The following is an 18,138-nucleotide window of genomic DNA, read 5'->3' as shown; positions in this document are numbered from 1 at the left end:
GTGACTCCATTTTGCTCCAGCTTTGGCTCAAACACCTTCCTGTGACCCCCTGCCCCCTTTCCCTCTTCTTCCAGTAACAATCTGTTTCAAATGAGCCCCCTGAGAAGAAAGTGCGCCCTGACCTGACCCACGGGAAGGGGACAGGTCCATCACCTGCGTTAGGGATGCACAGGGAGGGTCTTTCCTTCTTCACGTGCGCTCGCTTTTTGAGCACCGGCGCCTCTTGCAGAAGGAAAGAGCCTTGTCGCGGTCTCCCCGTGCTCGAGGGTCGCATTTTCTGACACTGGCGATGCGAGCCATCTCCCCAACACTGGGGACAGTCTTTCTGAACCGCTGCCTGGGTCCCCCACAAGTCTCCCTCTGTAATCCAGTCTCCTGCACGTACTCCTTCCCAGGCCACCAGCACCGGAACCAGAACACCTGTCAGCTCATCCTTTCCTTCCCTGATGACGTCACCAAAGCCTTCTTCAGCAAGTTCTTCTCGAGTGCAGCCCACCATTTTCTGGGGTTCCCCCCTGCCTGCCCTTCCCTCCGCTTCTCTTTCTCTTCCCACGGTCATGGGGCTTGGAACCCTTGATGGGAAGGCTTGCTAGGTCTTGGAAGTCCAGGTAACAGGTGACAGTGTGGTGGGGGACAGCTAGATCCCCGTGGCCACCTCTCCCCCCATGGCCAGCATCTGAACCCTTCTCCTCCCTAACGGGCTCTCCTTCCTGGTTACGTCACATCTGGGAAGGTCACCCCAAGGTTACAACCTTCACATTGTGGGCTCGAGCATCTCTCCCGTTTCCGTCACCCCATCACGGCTGCTCAAGCACAGGTGCTCAAGATGTTCCTTCTATGACCTGGAGATGTTTCCAGGGGTTCAGAGTCACCGTTTCCTTTCATTGCCCAATGAACCCCTTTGAGTCTCTTTCTGCAGTGACTGCAAGCAGCCCAGGGCCCATCTCCTCAGCACCCCCTCTTCTAGATCTGCAGGCCAGGGCCAGCCAGTGTCTTGCTGCTGGAGGTACTGCCCTTCTTCCCTTGGCAAAGCTGCCTTCCACACAGTAATCACGCCGGCTGCAAAGGTTAACAAACCTTCCTGAGGTCTCGAGATGTCACGGAAGGGAGGGAATCGCTGTAGGATTGGATGTGAGGCTCACAGCTTCTCAGGTCCCCTGAGCGCGGGCTGCGTCCTCTCTCCAAGGTACCCCTGCTGGCCGCCCAACTCCGGCCTCTACTCCAGCGCCCCCAACCTTGGTTCCTGTCCACCTTCTTCACTCAAAACTGTCACAAGCTTTTTCTTTTCAGGCTGCACCTGCAGCACATAGAAGTTGCCAGGCCAGGGATGGAACCTGCACTACCACGGTGACAAGGCCAGACCCCCCTGCTGAGCCACAAGAGAGCCCCAAACGGTCACGAGCTTTGTGAAGGTGCCCTTCTCCCCAAGAGTCTCACCTCCTCCTCGGGAGCCCCCGCTCCGCCTCTCTTTGCTCGAGGCCTGTGGCCGTTGCATAACCCCGAACGAGCTTTCCTTCTGAAATAAGAATCCTGCTGCCCCTCCTAGAGCGTGGAATAGCTTTCGTTGGAGAAAAATCATCCGTTTTTCCCCTCATGTATGGTCTCGGCTGCCCTTGGGAACATGGGCTCTGTCTGGAACACTCTCCATCCACCTTCACCTGGTAACTCGCACCTACCTTTCTAAACTCACTCGAGGTTGGCCTCTTCTGGGAAACTTTTCTTTCCTTTTTTTTTGGCTGCACCCGGGGTCTGCAGGCATGCCACAGCTGTAACCAGGGCCACAGCAGTGACCATGCCAGGTCCTTAGCCCCCTGAGCCAAAAGGGAACTCCCGGGGCAGCCTTTCTTGAGCCACGTCCCTCCCCCCATTCTGATCCTGGAGTCTGGGGTCTAAGAGCTTCACAGGTCTGGCCGCACAGCCCCAAACCCCTGGTTTACAGAACTGTCTCCTCCACCGGATGCTAACGTCCTCGAGGGAGTCCTGTCCTCTTTGACAGGTGCCTAGGGAACAGCATCGTGCCGGTATACAGTAGGTGTTCAATACAGGCTCACGAAATGGATAAATGAAAATACACTGAGCCTTATCCCACACCCGAGCTTCAGTCTCTCAGCACGCACACCACGCTACTGCAGATTTCTGGAGGGCTCATGGTTTCAACGTCCTAAGAATTATTTTATTCATTTTGAAAAGTAAGGATAAGTGTGTATTATACGTAATGGAAAGTTCAAATAATACTTAAAATCAGAAAGAAGAAAGTAAGAATTATGGGAAACCTCGTTATTTAGATACAAGAAATCTCAACAATTTACTGGGTCTTCTTGGAGTTCCCTGTGTGTGTGTGTGTGTAGATTGAAAAAGCAGAATATACCTTAACTGGGTCTTCTTGGAGGTGTGTGTGTGTGTGTAGATTGAGGAAGCAGAATATACCAGGCCAGAATTGCCTCTTTGGCGTAAGGATTATTTAAAGCCAACTTTTTTCTTTTTTTTAAGAAACTGGAGAAGCAGGAGAAACTGAAAACAGAGTAAAGACTGCCCTTTAGTAGGGGGAATTTACATTTGTAAGGGAAATCTGCATTTGTAAACGTGGCATTTCCCACCCCCCCCCCCCCCCGCAACTCCATACCCAGGAGAGCTGGGGGTTCCTAATCCCTGAATGCTGACTGGGGAGGAGGCCACAGCTGAATCTGCATGACAACCGGACCCGGTAACCGTGCTTCCCCCCCATCTGCTCCCAGGGCTGCCTCCCCCCTCCCAACAGCATTCTTCTGTCTTTCTTTGAAGATGCTGTTTAAGGTGTGGCTTGGGCACCTCTGGGAGTTTACTATGGTACCTCCCTGCACCCCGAAAGCGTACATGTTAATAAACTTTTTTTTTTTTTTTTTTTTTTTTGCTTTTTAGGGCTGCACTTGTGGCCTACAGAGGTTCCCAGGCTAGGGGTCGAATTGGAGCTACAGCTGCTGGTCTACACCACAGCCACAGCAACCAAGATCCGAGCCATATCTGCGACTGACACCACAGCTCATGGCAAAACCAGATCCTCAACCCCTGAGCGAGGCCAGGGATCCAACCTGCATCCTCAAGGATCCTAGTCAGTTTCATTAACCGCTGCACAATGGTGGGAGCTCCCTTTGGTCACACCTTTGGCCTATGGAAATTCCCAGGCCAGGGGCTGACTCAAGCAATGCCACAGCTGTGACAATGCCTGATCTTTTACTCAGGGATCGGCTCAGATTCGAACCTGAGCCTCTGAAGCAACTTGAGCCACTGCAGAGACAACATAGGATCCATAAATTTCTTTTTCTCCTTTATCTGCCTTTCATTATAGGGAGTCTTAGCCAAGAACTCAAAAATGTACAGGAGACAGTGCATGTATGTGCTCACATACACACACACAAATGGATACAGTTTACAAAAATGGGATCAGGAGTTCCCATTGTGGTACAACGGGTTAAGCATCCGACTGCAGTGGCTCAGATTGCTGCAGAGGCATGGGTTCGATCCCCTGCCCATCCCAGTGGGTTATAGGATTCAGCATTGTTGCAGCTGTTGCATACATCAGAGCTGTGGCTCAGACTCAATCCGGCCTGGGAACGTCCATAGGCAGCTGGTGTGGCCACTTAAAAAAAAAAAAATCCAACAAAAACGGGATCACGTTTTACCCATTATCTCAGCAATGTACCTTGTATATATGTGATATTAATAAGGATGACTATGAGTTCCCCCTGTGGCACAGTGGGTTTAGACTCCAACAGCAGGGTCTCTGGTTGCTGAGGAGGCATGGGTTTGATTCCCCAGCCTGGTGCTGTGTGTTAAAGGATCCGGTAGTGCTTCAGCTTAGGTCACAGCTATGGCTCAGATTCAATCCCTGGCAGGGGAACTTCCGAAAGCTGCAGCTCTGATTCAACCCCTAGCCTGGGAACTTCCATGTGCCTAGGGAGCAGCCCTAAAAAAAGAAACAAAGACAAAATAAATAAATAAATAAAATCCACCTCTCAGAGCCCCCTGCATTTAGATTAGCTGGCTTTTGAATGTGAGACGTCACCTGACAGCACTGTGAACCCCAGGCATGAAGGAAAGCTCAGGACCCTGCAGGCGGACAGGTGGCCAGGGAGGTTCCAGGCTCTGGAGGAGGTCTGTGCTTTCCTGGGAGAGGCTCCAACCAAACTCTGCTGCTCCTCCCTTGGCCCAGGGGCTTAAGTAGGCGCTAAAAACAGGAAGAGAGATATTTTGGAGATTAGGACCTTTTTATTGCATCATTTGAAACCATTTTCTCCCATTCAGTGGATTTTTTTTTTTTTTTTAAATTTAGCTTTTTAGGGCTGCACCCAAGGCAAATGGAGGTTTCCAGGCTAGAGATCTAAGCAGAACTACAGCTGCCAGCCTACACCACAGCCACAGCCATGCCAGATCTGAGCCACATCTGTGAGCTACACCACAGCTCATGGCAATGCTGGATCCTTAAGCCACTGAGCGAGGCCAGGGATTGAACCCGAACCCTCATGGTTCCTGGCTGGATTTGTTTTTGCTGAGCCATGATGGAAACTCCTGCCTTTTTGTTTTTATTTAAGGTTTTCTTTGCTGTGCAAAACTTGTAAATTTGATTAGGTCCCTTTTTTTTTTTTTTTCCCATATTGCTTTGGGAGACTGACCGAAGAAAACATTTGTAGAAAATAAAAAAAATAAAGTTACATAATCTTCTTAGAAAGTGATGTAAAAGCTATTAATCTTTATAAACTGTAAATAAGATTTCTTATTAATAACATTTAAATGACCAAATATCTGCAAAAAAAAAAAAAAAGAAAACATTTGTAGGGTTGAAGTCAGAGAATGCTTTACCTATTTTCTCTTCTGGGAGTTTTATGGCGTCTTTTCTTAGGTTGAAGTCTTTAAGCCATCTTAAGTTTATTTTTGTGCATGGTCTAGCTTCACTGATTAACATGCAGCTGTTCAGTTTTCCCAGCACCACTTGCTGAAAAGACTGTTTTTCCAGTTTATATTCTTGCGTCCTTTGTTGAAGATTAATTGACAGTAGGTGCCTGGCTTGATTTCCAACTTAAACAACTCAACAGCAAAAAACAAAACCAAAAACAAGGAGTTCCCGTTGTGGCACAGTGGTTAACGAATCAGACTAAGAACCATGAGGTGTTTCAGGTTCGAACTCTGACCTTGCTCAGGAGGTTAACGTGAGCTGTGGTGTAGGTCACTGACGCGGCTCGGATCCCGCGGTGGCTGCCGTGCAGGCCGGGCAGCTACAGCTCCGATTAGCCCCCTGGCCTGAGAACCTCCACATGCCACAGGACCGGCCCTAAAAAAAGCAAAAAGACCAAAAAAAAAAAAAAAAAAAAAAAAAAAAAAAAGAATGTGTAAGGTACACACACACACACACACACACACACACACCCAGGTCACCTTGCTGCACAGCAGAAATTGACAGAACACTGTAAATCATCTATTAAAAAAAAAAACAAACAGGAAAAGAGAGTTGACTCAGATGAAGAGAACTGCTTTCTTTTGCTCACAGCTCATCCGCTTGGACCCAGGTAAGTAGCACAATGAGGGTTTAAGAAACCCCAGAAACACCTGCACAAAATACAGACAGCCTGTGCCGGAGCGGAAGCGCGGCCGCCGGCTTGCGGGCACCGAAACAAAAGGCGGGGATCCCGCACGCGCCACCCGCGAGGCGAGGCGAGGCTGTGTCCACCGCGCACGCGCGCCTCCTGCGGCTCCCCGGGCAGCGAGGAACCTTCGGGAAGGCGGGGTGGGCTGAGCGAGGCGCATGCGCGGCGTCAGGCTCGGGCGGAAGTGTCGTCGCCGCGCTGCCGCCGTGTGACGCACTTCCTGTTTGTTGTTGGAGAAAGGAGAGAAAGGAAAGCGCGAGGATCGTCGCCGCCGCCACCGCCGCCGCCAGCGCCGCCGTGCCGGAGCCGAGGAGACCCGGCCGCCGCCCCGCCGCGCCTTCCGCCGCCGGCTCCAGCGTCCTCGGTGAGGGTCGCCAGCGGCCGGGGGGCGGGCCCGGCGGCCGAGCTGACCCGCGCCCAGGCAGCAGCGTGTGGGGGCCGGGCCGCGGGGGGACGGGGCCGAGGGCCTGGGGACCCGGCCTGCTGGGGGCGGGGGTGGAGAGCGGGGCCGCCGGCCGGGCGGCGGCGGGACGGGGCCGGGAACGCGGGAGAAGGAGGCACACCGGGGGCCCAGGGCCGGGGCCGCGTGAGGGGCCGGGTCCAGCGCGTCCTCCGCGTCCGCTCCTTCCGCGTGGCCCCCTTCCTTGTCCTTGGGGCCCCGGGCGGCGGTTGGGGGGGGGCCCCGTGCCGAGGGCGGGCGCGGGGCCGGGGGGCCTTAGCAGCGGCCGGGGGAGGCGGGCTGCGGCGTGGGAAGCCTGGGTTTGGCTGTTCTTGAAGGCCCCACGAAGACGACCGTAAACCCAGAAGGAGGCAGATTCGCGGGAGGAGTTTCGTGGGAGGCCGCCTTGCCCAGGACTGAGCCGGGAAGCGGGCGGGGGCCGCCGGGCCGCGTCTGGGACTCCCTGCTGGCTTTTCCGAAGTTTGTTGACCGTCGAAATGCAATGCCTGGCTTTCAACTTGCTTAAAAAGCTAGTTTGCTTGGTTTCCCTTCAAGGCGTACCGCAGTTTCTGTAGCTGAAGTTTCTATCGACTTTTGTTCAAGTAAGCAACGAGTTGACGCAAGAAGTGGAAATTGCGAACTTGGGTTGTCTCGCAGAAGGTTTTCCGAGTGAGGGGGTCGCTCCTGGGGCCCGTGGACTTCACTCCTAACGCCCGTAAAACCGCGGAAAGCACACGACCCTTTGTGAACCGATTTCGCTGCCACCCAACGGAGCTACCTGGGAAGAGTAGGCTGAGCGGGCTTGTATTTTCAGCATTTTTATTTCAGTGGTGGATTCGCAGTAAGGTTTTATGGTTAGAATCTTTTAAGGCAACTAGTTGATTTCGTGCAAAAGTTAGACTGAATGACCAAAAAAGGAAAGAGACAAACTCTTAACTATTTGAACTTACTTGCTGGCTGTTCTTCAGGTTTTACTCACAGAGTTGCTAATAATTACGCATATCAGAATGCTTTCATGCTCTCTGAAAGGAATGTCCTACTTCCTCTGCCTTCTCTCCCCCCCCACCCCATCCCCTGATGCTGTGAAGTTCAGTCCAGACTTTGTGGGTTCCAATTCGAGACCTTGGCTCCTGTGGGCTTAGGGCTTTTGTATTTGTATGGTCTGTAATAAAAATATGAGTGCCCTTTGTGCATATTATCTAATGAGCTGTGGAGTGTTTTGGGTTCTGCAGAGTGTGCATTTGGGGAGTAGTTTGTAGGTGTGGATGACTTGACAGAAAGTGGGAGGAGAACAAAAAGGGCTGAGAGGTTGATTTTTGAGATAATGCCTAACCAGGCCTGGTGTGGTGCTGTACGGGACGAGGGATTTGGCAGTTGGAGAGATTTTGTAATTTTTTTTTTTTTTTTTTTTTTTTTTGACTTGAAAGTGGTAGGTTTGGGAGACTTTTCAGGCCGCGGAACAGACTTAACCTGGAGGGCTGGGTGGGGAGTATTGTTTGAGTAATGCTCTGACTGTTAAGTTATACGAGTAATAGGAGTGGTTTTAGGAATGGCTTTCCTCTTTAAGTACCCCCCCCCCCCCCCCGCCCCAGGTGTTAGAACCGAAAGTAGAACCGTTTTCCCGAGTATCAAGTACTTTGTACAGTTTCAAGCTGTATTGGTATTCACCAATGAGGTGTTCCACCTAGCACACTCAACGACCAGATTTGGGGCGGCTTTAGGGTGGTCTGCGTGCGTTTTTTTTCTTTTTAAAGAGGCAGTTACTTTAACTTTGGTTTTCAGGATCGCAGGGTAATCCTGATCCATGAAGTTTCCTCTTAACCTTAGCTGGGGTATAGTCAGCTTGGTCAAGGTCAGCAGCTACCTTGGCTAATGCTTAAGGATGATTAAAGGTCACTTCTAAGTGAAGGCAGTCAACTTTTCTATTGGCATATTGACATTTTAACAGGATTTTTAGAAAACTTTTTTTTTGTCCTTTCTGGTTCCTTGGAAATGATCTAGAATTCGTAGGAAGGTGTTCCGTGTTAAAAATCAGGTTTGTTTAAAATTTGTCCAGGACCCCACCTAGTGGTGGAAGCCTGGTAACTGCAGGCTTATTAGTGAATTAGAATGGGATCAGCGGCAAGACTGCTGTGCTGCTGTTTCTCTTTGGTGAATAGAGTTTGAGAGAACCTGCAACTTGAGGAAAGTGAGGTGAATGACAAGAAAAGCGAAGTTGGTGAAGATAAGGACAGGGATAGAAATGATAATGTAGGAATAGAAAGGCAATTTTAAAGACTCATTGGGGAAAACGGCTTACTGGAGATGTCAACTAGAAAAAATTGATGTTTTTATTGCATGTTGATTATAAGGTGTTTTTTCAAACTTTGTGTTTTTAGGGAGACATAACCAAAAAAAAAGTTGACTTCTGCTGTTTTAGTATCCTCCTTAATAAAGAAGTAAATTTTGTTTGGACTGTGTGCTCTAGAGTGCAAGCTCATGCCTGTTCATTCTTTGATCAGGGAAATGAAACTTTTACTTTGCTTCTGAACTGGGGAAGAAAGATAAGTAAATTAAAAAAAAATTGATTCTTTTTTTTGGGGGGGGTTGCACCCTTGGCATGTGGAGGTTCTCTGGCCAGGGATTTAACCTGCACCACAACAGTGACCTGAGCTGCAGCAGTGACAGTGGCAACACTGGATTCTTAACCCACTGAGCCACCAGGGAACTCCCTATTTTAGAAGGCTTAAGCTTAGCTGCATGGATCAGTTGTCTGGAAGGGAGATTTCCTCAGGCAGCATGTGATTTTGTGCCCTTTAAAAATTCTCATCCTGCCTTTTACCAACAAAGGTGTTACGGGTTTGCCCTCTGATAGTGTGCTGGTGCCGCTGGTGTGATCTTTGGGCAGGCTTGGGATGTTAGTTCTGTGTCCTCTGTGACTGTAGCTTGTCCTGGACCTAGAGTGTCAGAAAGTATGGGTTGAATCATACGTGTATCTTTTCCCCTGATTACCCTTCTGTGGTGGATAATGGAATCCAGAGTTTGGGAAAGTTGGAGAAAATACAAAGAACATACAAAGGTTTAGGTCACAGGTACCAGGACTGATTCTTGCCGTGTGTTGTTTTGGTGGAAGGAAGTTTGTTATGCCTGTAAGTGTCTAATAGGTGGTGACTGCCACTGGAAGGAATGGCCTTGGATCTGGAGTTACAGAGGAAATAACGTGCTTTGTCTGCTTCAGGAATATTTGAAGGCGTATTGGGGAAGGACAGAATATGTAAGTAGATGATCTGTGGTAAGGAATGATATAATTCTCTCCTGGGTTTTTTTCCTTTTACCTGTGTGTGTGCGCGTGTGTGTGTGTGCGCGCATGTGCTGGGAATTCATCAGGTAATGACACTCAGAAACTTACTCATGTTTATCATTTATTTCTTTTTAAACTTGCCTAATGCTACACCATTAAGCACATAGTATTGCGCAGAATTAGTTTTGTGTCACAACATGAATTCAACATTTAAATGCTTACTTTAAAATTTAACTTTTCTTAGTGGAAATAATATTTTGATTTGCTGGGGACCCTTCCATGCACAGATTGCATTATGTAAAACCGTGTGCAGTGAGCAGCGATCTCTCCGGGCTGGATAGCAGTGAAAGGCTTTTTGGAATGACGACGTTTCCCCCCCCTTCCTTCAGCTCCATCTTCAACATGGAGCCTCTTGGATTGGAGTGGAAGGAAGGAGCTTTTCTATTGCAAGCAGAACACGTTTTCTTAGATGGAGAGATACTTGAGCGAAATCTCCTGGGTGGGGAGATGGTTGCTTTAGCCCAGTGTACACACCTTATTTGTGTGGATGGGCAAGATTTGAGACGGAGATGAGCAGAAGACCTCAGGATGCAGAGGTGTCTGTGTCACAGTCCAGGCTTGAGTCACGGATAATCTTATAGTCGGTGCAGCCAGGACATTGGGCACGTATATTCTGTAAGTATCATTAACAACATGGGCCATGTGTGATGGCTTGGAAATTCTCTAGAAAATAAAGATTTGTACCTTTTTTTTTTTTTTTTTTTTTTTTTTTTTTAATTTAATGGCTGCTCCTGCGGCATATGGAACTTCCCGGGCTGGGAATTGAATCGCTGCATCCTTTAACCCACTGTGGTGGGCTGGGGATTGAACCTGCACCTCTGTAGCGACTTGAGCTGCTGCAAGTCAGATTCTTAACCCACTGTGCCACAGCGGGGACTCCCAGATATTTGCAACTTAAAGGGGACTGTTATGCTGTTCAAAAACCTTGGCTTTTTATTTATTTATTTATTTTGCTTTTTAGGGCAGCACCTGCAGCATGTGGAAGTTACCAGGCTGGGAGTTGAATCAGAGCTGCAGCTGCAGGGCTGTGCCACAGCCACGCAGGATCCGAACCACATCTGTGACCTACACCACAGCTCAGATCCTTAACCTGCTGAGTGAGGCCAGGAATTGAACCTGTGTCCTCATGGATCCTAGTGGGGTTCGTTACCACTGAGCTGTGAAGGGAACTCTGACCTTGGCTTTTTAGAGCTGACTCATCCTGGAGGCCCCCCCACCCCATCCTGCATGATGGGTATTTTCTCAGTCACCTGATACAGATGTCTAAAATGAGGTTCCCAGCCGACACTGCCGGTCCGGAGAGCATCTTTGGAATGGGGCTGGAAGTGACACGTTCCTTTTTCTTCTCTGTGCAGCCAAGTGCCCTTCTCTCTCGGGACTGCCATTCTGTGTGGGTTTCTGTTCGCACCCGTTCTTCCTTTCTCTGGAGCCCCTCTGCCCTCAGCACTTGGCTGCTTTATTCTCTCTGACGCGCTTCAGCGTCCGAGTTTCCCTCGGCCCGTGTGCACGGTTGACCTCCCGTGTGCTTCCAGCCCTGAGGCGGGTGGCATCTGATGACAAACATCTCCGTTGACGGCGGAAGATGAGGAGTTAAAGCTTGACTCGCAGTGATCCTAAGCCTCTGTCCGGTGTGATCACAACATTAACAGGCCAACAGTTAGGTGGAAAAATGGGCAAAGGATGTAACACAGTTCCTAGGGAGCCCTTGGAGGTAGCTTTTGAACGTGGAGATGCTTCGCCTCATGAGCGTGATACAGACCAGACTTCGCCTGACTGCTTGGAAAAATCAAACGGGTTAGTAATTGTTTCTGAGGGCTGGGGAAGTGGGAGCCTGAGGATGCTGGTTAGGGGATAAATTGGTTCAGCCTCTGTGGAAGGCAGGCAGGTACCGTTTTACTTTCTATTTGTATTGCTTTTTAGGGCCATACCCGCGACATGTGGAAGTTCCCAGGCTAGGGGTGGAATCGGAGCTGTAGCCTCTGGCCTGCACCACAGCTCGTGGCAAAGCCGGATCCTTAACCTACTGAGTGAGGCCAGGGATCGAACCCGCTTCCTCATGGGTATGAGTCAGGTTCCTTTCTGCTGCGCCACACGGGAACTTGCACAAGATTTCTTGACATCTTTTCGTGTAACAATCATGGTTGTGTATGGACCCCTTTTATGATGCCTGAATGACCCTAAAGGGCCCAGAATACCTCCCCCCCTTCCTCCCTCCTTCACTCCTGCTGTCATTGCACTGATTCAGATGCGCATCACATTGGATTATTTTACTAATGGTCTCTACCCCCCATAGCTCTTCTTTTCGAAGTCCACCCTGAGAGTCTTCAAATACACCCCATTTACTGCTTTTAAAAACCTTTCTGCTTGTACTCAAAAAAGTTCTCATTTTTTTTTAGCATGCTTTAAAATTCTTGAATTGTATTTTTTGTCTTGAGCCCCTTAAGTGAACTTCTTGTCACTAATTTTGTACTCTCACATGGCCCGTGTTCTCGTATAATGTTTTCGGTGCATAACCTGTGCTTTTGTCTGAGATAATTGTCTCTCTTTTTTGCACAGGGGCTTTTTTCTGTTCTTTGGTGAATGGAAGTATTCTCTTTTTTTTTTTTTTTTTTTTGAGTCCACTCCACATCAACTACCCAAGCCAACGCCGGATCCTTAATCCACTGAGCGAAGCCAGGGATCGAACCTGTGTCCTCACGGGTACTAGTCAGGTTCGTTTCCTCTGGGCTGTGATGGGAACTTCCACATGGTGGTTTTTACTGAATGTGAGTGTGTGGTTAGTATCGGGGAAGTTTCTGTCCGTTGGGCCAGAGGGCCAAGGTGGAATTGACCGAGCAAGCTGTAAACTCCACTTACCGGAAGAGCCCAGCTGCACAAGGGGAATAGGAGGAGGAGGAGGCAGGACGTGGCTGCAGGCTTAAAAGCACCAGGGCTTTCCCTTTCTGACTCACTGCACTTAGTACAATCAGCTCTAGTTGCTGTCATGTTGCTGTGAATGGCTTGATTTCGTTCTGTTGTGTGTATGTATGTACCACATCTTAATCGTCTGTTGTGGACGTTTGCTAGTTACACATGAAATCTAAAATAGGGCACACATAGGAGTTTGACCCCTGCCCTTGCTCAGTGGGTGAGGTTCCGGCATTGCCCAGGCTCCACTGTAGGTTGCAGATGTGGCTGAGATCTAGCGTGGCTGTGTCTGGTGTAGGCTGACCGCTGCAGATCCCTAGCGTGGGGACTTCCGTAGGACATAGTTCAGTCCTAAAGAGGAAAAAAATGGCACAAATGAACCCATCTACACAACGGAAACAGACTCACAGACCTAGGGAACCGACCTCTGGTTGCCTGGTTGCTGAGGCGAGAGGGAGTGGGATGGAGTGGGAGTTTGGGGTTCGTGGATAGGGCAAACTATTAGATTTTTTTGTTTATAAAGATTGTTATTCTTTTTCGTTGTAGTTGATTTACAGTGTTCTGTCACTATCTGCTGTACAGCAAAATGACCCAGTCATACATATATATATATATTGTTTTTGTCATATTATCCTCAAATCCTGTTCCAGTACATGTGACTAGATATAGTTCGTTGTGCCCTACAGCAGGGTCTCAGTGCTCAGCCACTCCACAGGCAGAAAACTTCGATTCAGAATGGATGCACAACACGGTCCTCCTCTAGAGCCCAGGGAACGATTATCCCGTCTCCTGGGATGGACCACGGTGGAAAAGAATAGAAAGAGAATATGTGTACGTGTGACTGAGTCTCTTTGCTCTGCAGCAGAATTTGGTTCAGCATTGTAAATAGCTGTACTTCAGAGAAAATTAATGTTTTAAAAATGAAAAAAGAAGAGACGGCTTAGCGGAGCTTGCTTTGGTCGTCCTGTGTTTCCCAGGAGAGTTGCCGAGGCATGGGCGACTGAGTCAGCGTGGGCAGAAGTGTGGTGGTTGGTGGTCCTCTTACCTTCCGCTGGTGCCGCTGGAGCTTGTCCTTATCAGTGCTGGGTTCTGGGTCAAGGAATTGCAGCTTTGGAGGTTGCTCACAGCAGGGACCATAGTCGTGTTCTTGGAGTAATTGCAAAGATGTGATAGCCTAGGGAGTGAAAACTTCATGAAGTTTCAATGCTCGAGGAAAACTGTGTGGATGAGCAATTTATTTATGTACTTAATTTTTTAAACTTTCTCCAATACATTATTTTTTCCCCTACTGTACAGCAGGGTGCCCCAGTTACACATACATGTATAGATTCTTTTTTCTCACATTATCATGCTTCATCATGAGTGACTAGACAGAGTTCCCAGTGCTACACAGCAGGATCTCATTGCTCATCCATTCCAGAGGCAGTAGTCTGCATCCATTAACCCCAAGCTCCCAGTCCATCCCACTCCCTCCCCTGTGGATGAGCCATTCAGATGCATCCTGTAACCTGAGCAAAGTGCTGAACTCTGCTCCCTGGAGACCCCACTGTTCAGCGGGAAGAAGAGTGGGGACTGTTTTAACTGTAGTTAAGGCTTAACTGCAGTTAAGGCTGCTTCCTGGGGTCTGTTCAGGCCGAGGAGATTTGGACTAGTTAGTGGTTTTTGTAGTGGGGGTGCTTTATGAAGCAAAGTTTGAACTTGGCTTCTTAAAAGGTCCGTTTTGTTTAACAAGAATGTGCCAGTGCTGCTGGACCAAGTCTGTGCCTTGAGAACCACTCTTAGTGGGGTTTTAGGATAATAGCTTTTTTTTGAATTCTATCATATATTGGCTGGAGTTCTTATGTTGGCTTGTCAACTCTTTGGTTTCAAGTGTGGTTTGCGTGGGAAGGGCGTATAGTAAATGCTTGACTTTTTAATTCTGATATGTGTGCTTGAAGTGCATGGTAGTCGTTCCATTTGTAAGAGAAATAAGCCCTGGGGCTGTCATGTACAACAGAAGAAGTTAGTTAATACTGCTGTGTGTTCTCATCATGAGAGTTCTCATCACAAGGAAAAAACACATATCCCTAAGATAGTTGATGAACTGTGATAATCGTGTAAGCAGCTCATCATACTGCCCAGCTCAGCTGTGCCTTCGTTGCATCGCAGCAAAACTGGCAGGAAAAAGGTGTGGCAGTCCCTCTGCGGCTCAGATTCCCTTCTGGTCTGTGGGTGCGTCGTCAGTTTTGTTCCATGTCATTTTGACCTGGCCGTACTTTGTCTTTTGACTTATTTTTTAACTTTTTGCTTTGAAACTATTTTATATTTACTGCTGAGTTGTAAGGATGTACCAGTTTCCATGTATACCCCTTGCCCAGCCTTCCTTAATACAGCATGTGTGACCAGTGCGTTGATCCAAACTAGAAATTCATGTTGGTACTGTGCTGGTGCCTACAGACTTCGCACCAGTGTTCCCCTGACATTCTTTTCTTGCCCCAGACACCAGTCCAGGAGCCCAGATGGCACTCAGTTATCTTTTTTCTTTTTATGCCACACCTGTGGCATGTGGAAGTTTCTGGGCCAGGGGTTGAATTGGAGCTGCAGCTGAGGCCTCCACCACAGCCACACTGAATCTGAGCCACATCTGTGTTCTGCGCCACAGCTTGCTGCAGTGCTGAATCTTTAACCCACTGAGCACGGCCAGGGATTGAACCCACATCCTCATGGACACTCTGTTGTGATGAATTAGCTGCTGAGCCCCAACGGGGACTCTCAGTTACCATTTAATTAGTCACCTTCACGCTGGCACGGTTGTACAGTCTTGCCTTGTTTTTCTTGATCAGATCTGTACTTTGTGTTAGCATCTTTTATTTTGTTGACAGTATGTCCTAGGCTCATCTTGTACCTTTTTGCTGCCCCAGACCTAGCAGTAGCTGGTGCGGTAAAGTGCCCCTCTGTTAATCCCCACTGGAGCGGATGGTGTCCTGTAGAGCTGGTTTTGTCTGGTGCTGGAGGGCGCGTTGTATGTGTTGTGATAGCGTCTGTGTATTTATAGGCGGCCTTGCTGTGCGAAGAGGCCCCACAGTATTTCTGAGTAGGGTATCTGGTGTCATTGAAGACAGAGAACAGCGAAGGGATTTGAGAGATCCTGCAGTTAAACCAGGAAAATGGGGTTAATTTGCTGTGTTGTGGAAGCAGCTTGGGAGCTGGGGGTAGACTTTACTGGGGACAGACCAGGTGTGGGAGGTGGGGAGAACCGAGGGTCAGATTTGGTTGTGTTCTATTCGGGACATTTGTCAGAGGGCCAGGTGGCCACATCAAGATGCCAGCTGTCTATTTGCGTCTGAAGTGAGACCTAGGACTGGAGCTCACGTTAGGGAATCACTGCTGCATGAATGGAGCGGATGGAAACTCGGAGAGGAAGATGGGAAAGGGGCTTTGAGCCCCTGTCTTTCGGTATTTAGCATGTGGGGCATTGAGGGGGGCAGGTGGGAGGGGAACCAGGAGACCCTGTGTGCTTAGGGCCCTGGGCAGTCAAACGGCAGGAAGTTGATGGGGGGGGGTCTTCCTCTTGGCCTGAAGTCGGACTAAGTGTCGTGTGGCGGGGGCGGGGGGGGGGGGGCTTGGTACTGGACGGGACCGGGACTGTGGAGGCAGGCTGTGCCAGGAGTTTTTTGCCAGAAGGGCGTCTGATTGGTCTCCTTCAGTTCATTTGAACCTTCTCCCTTCTAGAGAGAAGAGCCAGCATTGGCGTGAGTGGTGCTTGTGTCCCAGGCCCTGTAATGGGTGATGGTCTTGTGCTACCTCAGTCCCTGTGACTGACCCGTGGTCACAGCATTCACCGAGGGCGGGCTGGCCCCCAGCCCAAGCCCGTGTGCCCATGTCTGCGCCAACGGCCCCCATCATCTCTGCAGGCACTGGCCCTGCATTCTAGATCTGGACTTAGGAGAGCACAAGCTTTGAGTTGGTAGCAAAAGTGTCTAAGCTGTGGCATCTGACCCCAGGTGACCTCTGGTCACATGCGGCTCAGGTGCTGGTTCGGCTTTTGGGGAAGGGGAGCTTCATCCTGGGCAGACTGGTCGTGTTTCCTCGCAGCTCTGTCACTGCTGGGCACTGCCGAGATGCCCCTGGGCAGCCCCTCTGGGGCTCTGAGTGAGGCGAGAGAAGGCATAGCTAGTTAGGCCTGATAAGGAGGTGCTGGCTGCTGCTCTTGCCTGTGTCTAGTGGCAGCAGGGGTGAAGCTGCGCTGCTCCCACTGGCCTTCTCTTCTGTGAGTGGTGACCTCTAGGCTGACCTTGCTGCTCTTGAGGGCCAACCAGTGTGCTTTGAATTTTGTAACTACCAGTGAGGAATCCTTTTATGATCGGGTGCTGATAAGTGATTGTATCTAAAACAAATTCCCTTTTTATGGAACACATCCAGAACCAATTGAAAGAAGAAACTCAACACTGAATAACCACCTACCCAAAGGGACTTTCTCCAGCTAGTATTTTGGTTTCTCTGTTACGTATCTATCCCAGCTAATTGAATTTTAACATTAGGAGTTCCTGTCATGGCGCAGTGGTTAACGAATCCGACTAGGAACCATGAGGTTGCGGGTTCGATCCCTGTCCTTGCTCCGTGGGTTAACGATCCAGCATTGCTGTGAGCTGTGGTATAGGTTGCAGATGCGGCTCGGATCCCGTGTTGCTGTGGTGTAGGCCGGTGGCTACAGCTCCGATTCGACCCTTAGCCTGGGAACCTCCATATGCCGCGGGAGTGACCCTAAAAAAGACAAAAAAAAAAAAAAAGAATTTTAACATCAAGTCGAAGGAATTACAGGAAAATAGTAATCACATAGATTTTTTTCTCCCTATTTTTTCTTTTTCAGGGCTGCACCCACAGCATCGGGAAGCTCCCAGGCTAGGGGTCGAGTCAGAGATGCAGCTGCTGGCCTACACCATGGCTACAGCAATGCAGGATCCGAGCTGCCTCTGCAACAGCAATGCCAGATCCTTATCCCACTGCGCGAGGCCAGGGATCAAACCCACAGCCTCATGGTCACTAATTGAATTTGTTTCTCTTGTGCCACAATGGGAACTCCAGGATACTTATTTTTATATTGTCAAGATTGGCAAATCTTGTAGTCTGAGTTCTTAACCTTCTAACGTCTAGAACTATTAATATATTTGAGGTTCTAAATTTCACTTTGGTCAGTTGATATGTAGTTCATGTACTTGTAAATATATCCTAATATCTTTGATTTCTTTGATCCAAGGACTTTTTCTTTTCTTTTTTGTCTTTTTAGGGCCGTAACTGTGGCATATGGAGGTTCCCAGGCTAGGGGTCGAATCAGAGCTACAGCTGACAGCCTACACCACAGCCACAGCAGCACCAGATCCGAGCCACATCTTCGACTGACACCACAGCTCACGGCAACACTGGATCCTTAACTCACTGAGTGAGGCCAGGGATCAAACCCGCAACCTCTTGGTTCCTCGTTGGATTCGTTTCCACTGCACCATGACGGGAACTCCAGGGCTTTCTTTAAAAAAATTTTTGTCTTTTGTTTTTTTAGGGCCTCATCCATGGCACGTGGAGGTTCCCAGGCTAGGGGTCGAATTGAAGCTGCAGCTGCCCGCCTACACCACAGCCACAGCAACGCAGGATCCGAGCCATGTCTGCCACCTACACCACAACTCACGGCAACGATGGATCCTTAAGCGAGGCCAGGGATTGAACCCACGTCTGAAATCTACACCACAGCTCACAGCAACGTCGGATCCTTAACCCCCACTGAGTGAGGCCAGGGATCGAACCTGCGTCCTCAGGAATGGTCTTCAGGTTTTTTCCACGGAGCCATGATGGGAACACCG

The 18,138-nt window shown here is 49.3% G+C and overlaps 1 protein-coding gene across 8 annotated transcripts in view; it reads left to right on the top strand.

Annotated features, from left to right (window-relative positions):
* Window positions 5,813–18,138, top strand: part of DNAJB6 (DnaJ heat shock protein family (Hsp40) member B6) — a 55,168-nt gene continuing 42,842 nt past the window's right edge. For 5 of the 8 annotated variants that reach the window (XM_021079276.1, XM_021079270.1, XM_021079268.1 and 2 more), the window contains exon 1: window positions 5,829–5,982. The gene's annotated coding sequence lies outside the window, so the exon portion shown is untranslated. Of the gene's footprint in view, window positions 5,983–18,138 lie in introns of all 8 variants that reach the window. The other 3 variants (XM_021079274.1, XM_021079272.1, XM_021079275.1) reach the window with 2 other exon arrangements.

The sequence above is a fragment of the Sus scrofa genome, chromosome 18 (assembly GCF_000003025.6).
Source record: "Sus scrofa isolate TJ Tabasco breed Duroc chromosome 18, Sscrofa11.1, whole genome shotgun sequence".
Lineage (NCBI taxonomy): Eukaryota > Metazoa > Chordata > Mammalia > Artiodactyla > Suidae > Sus > Sus scrofa.
The sequence above is the reverse complement of the archived record's forward strand: the minus strand, read 5'-3'. Positions and strand labels throughout refer to the sequence as shown.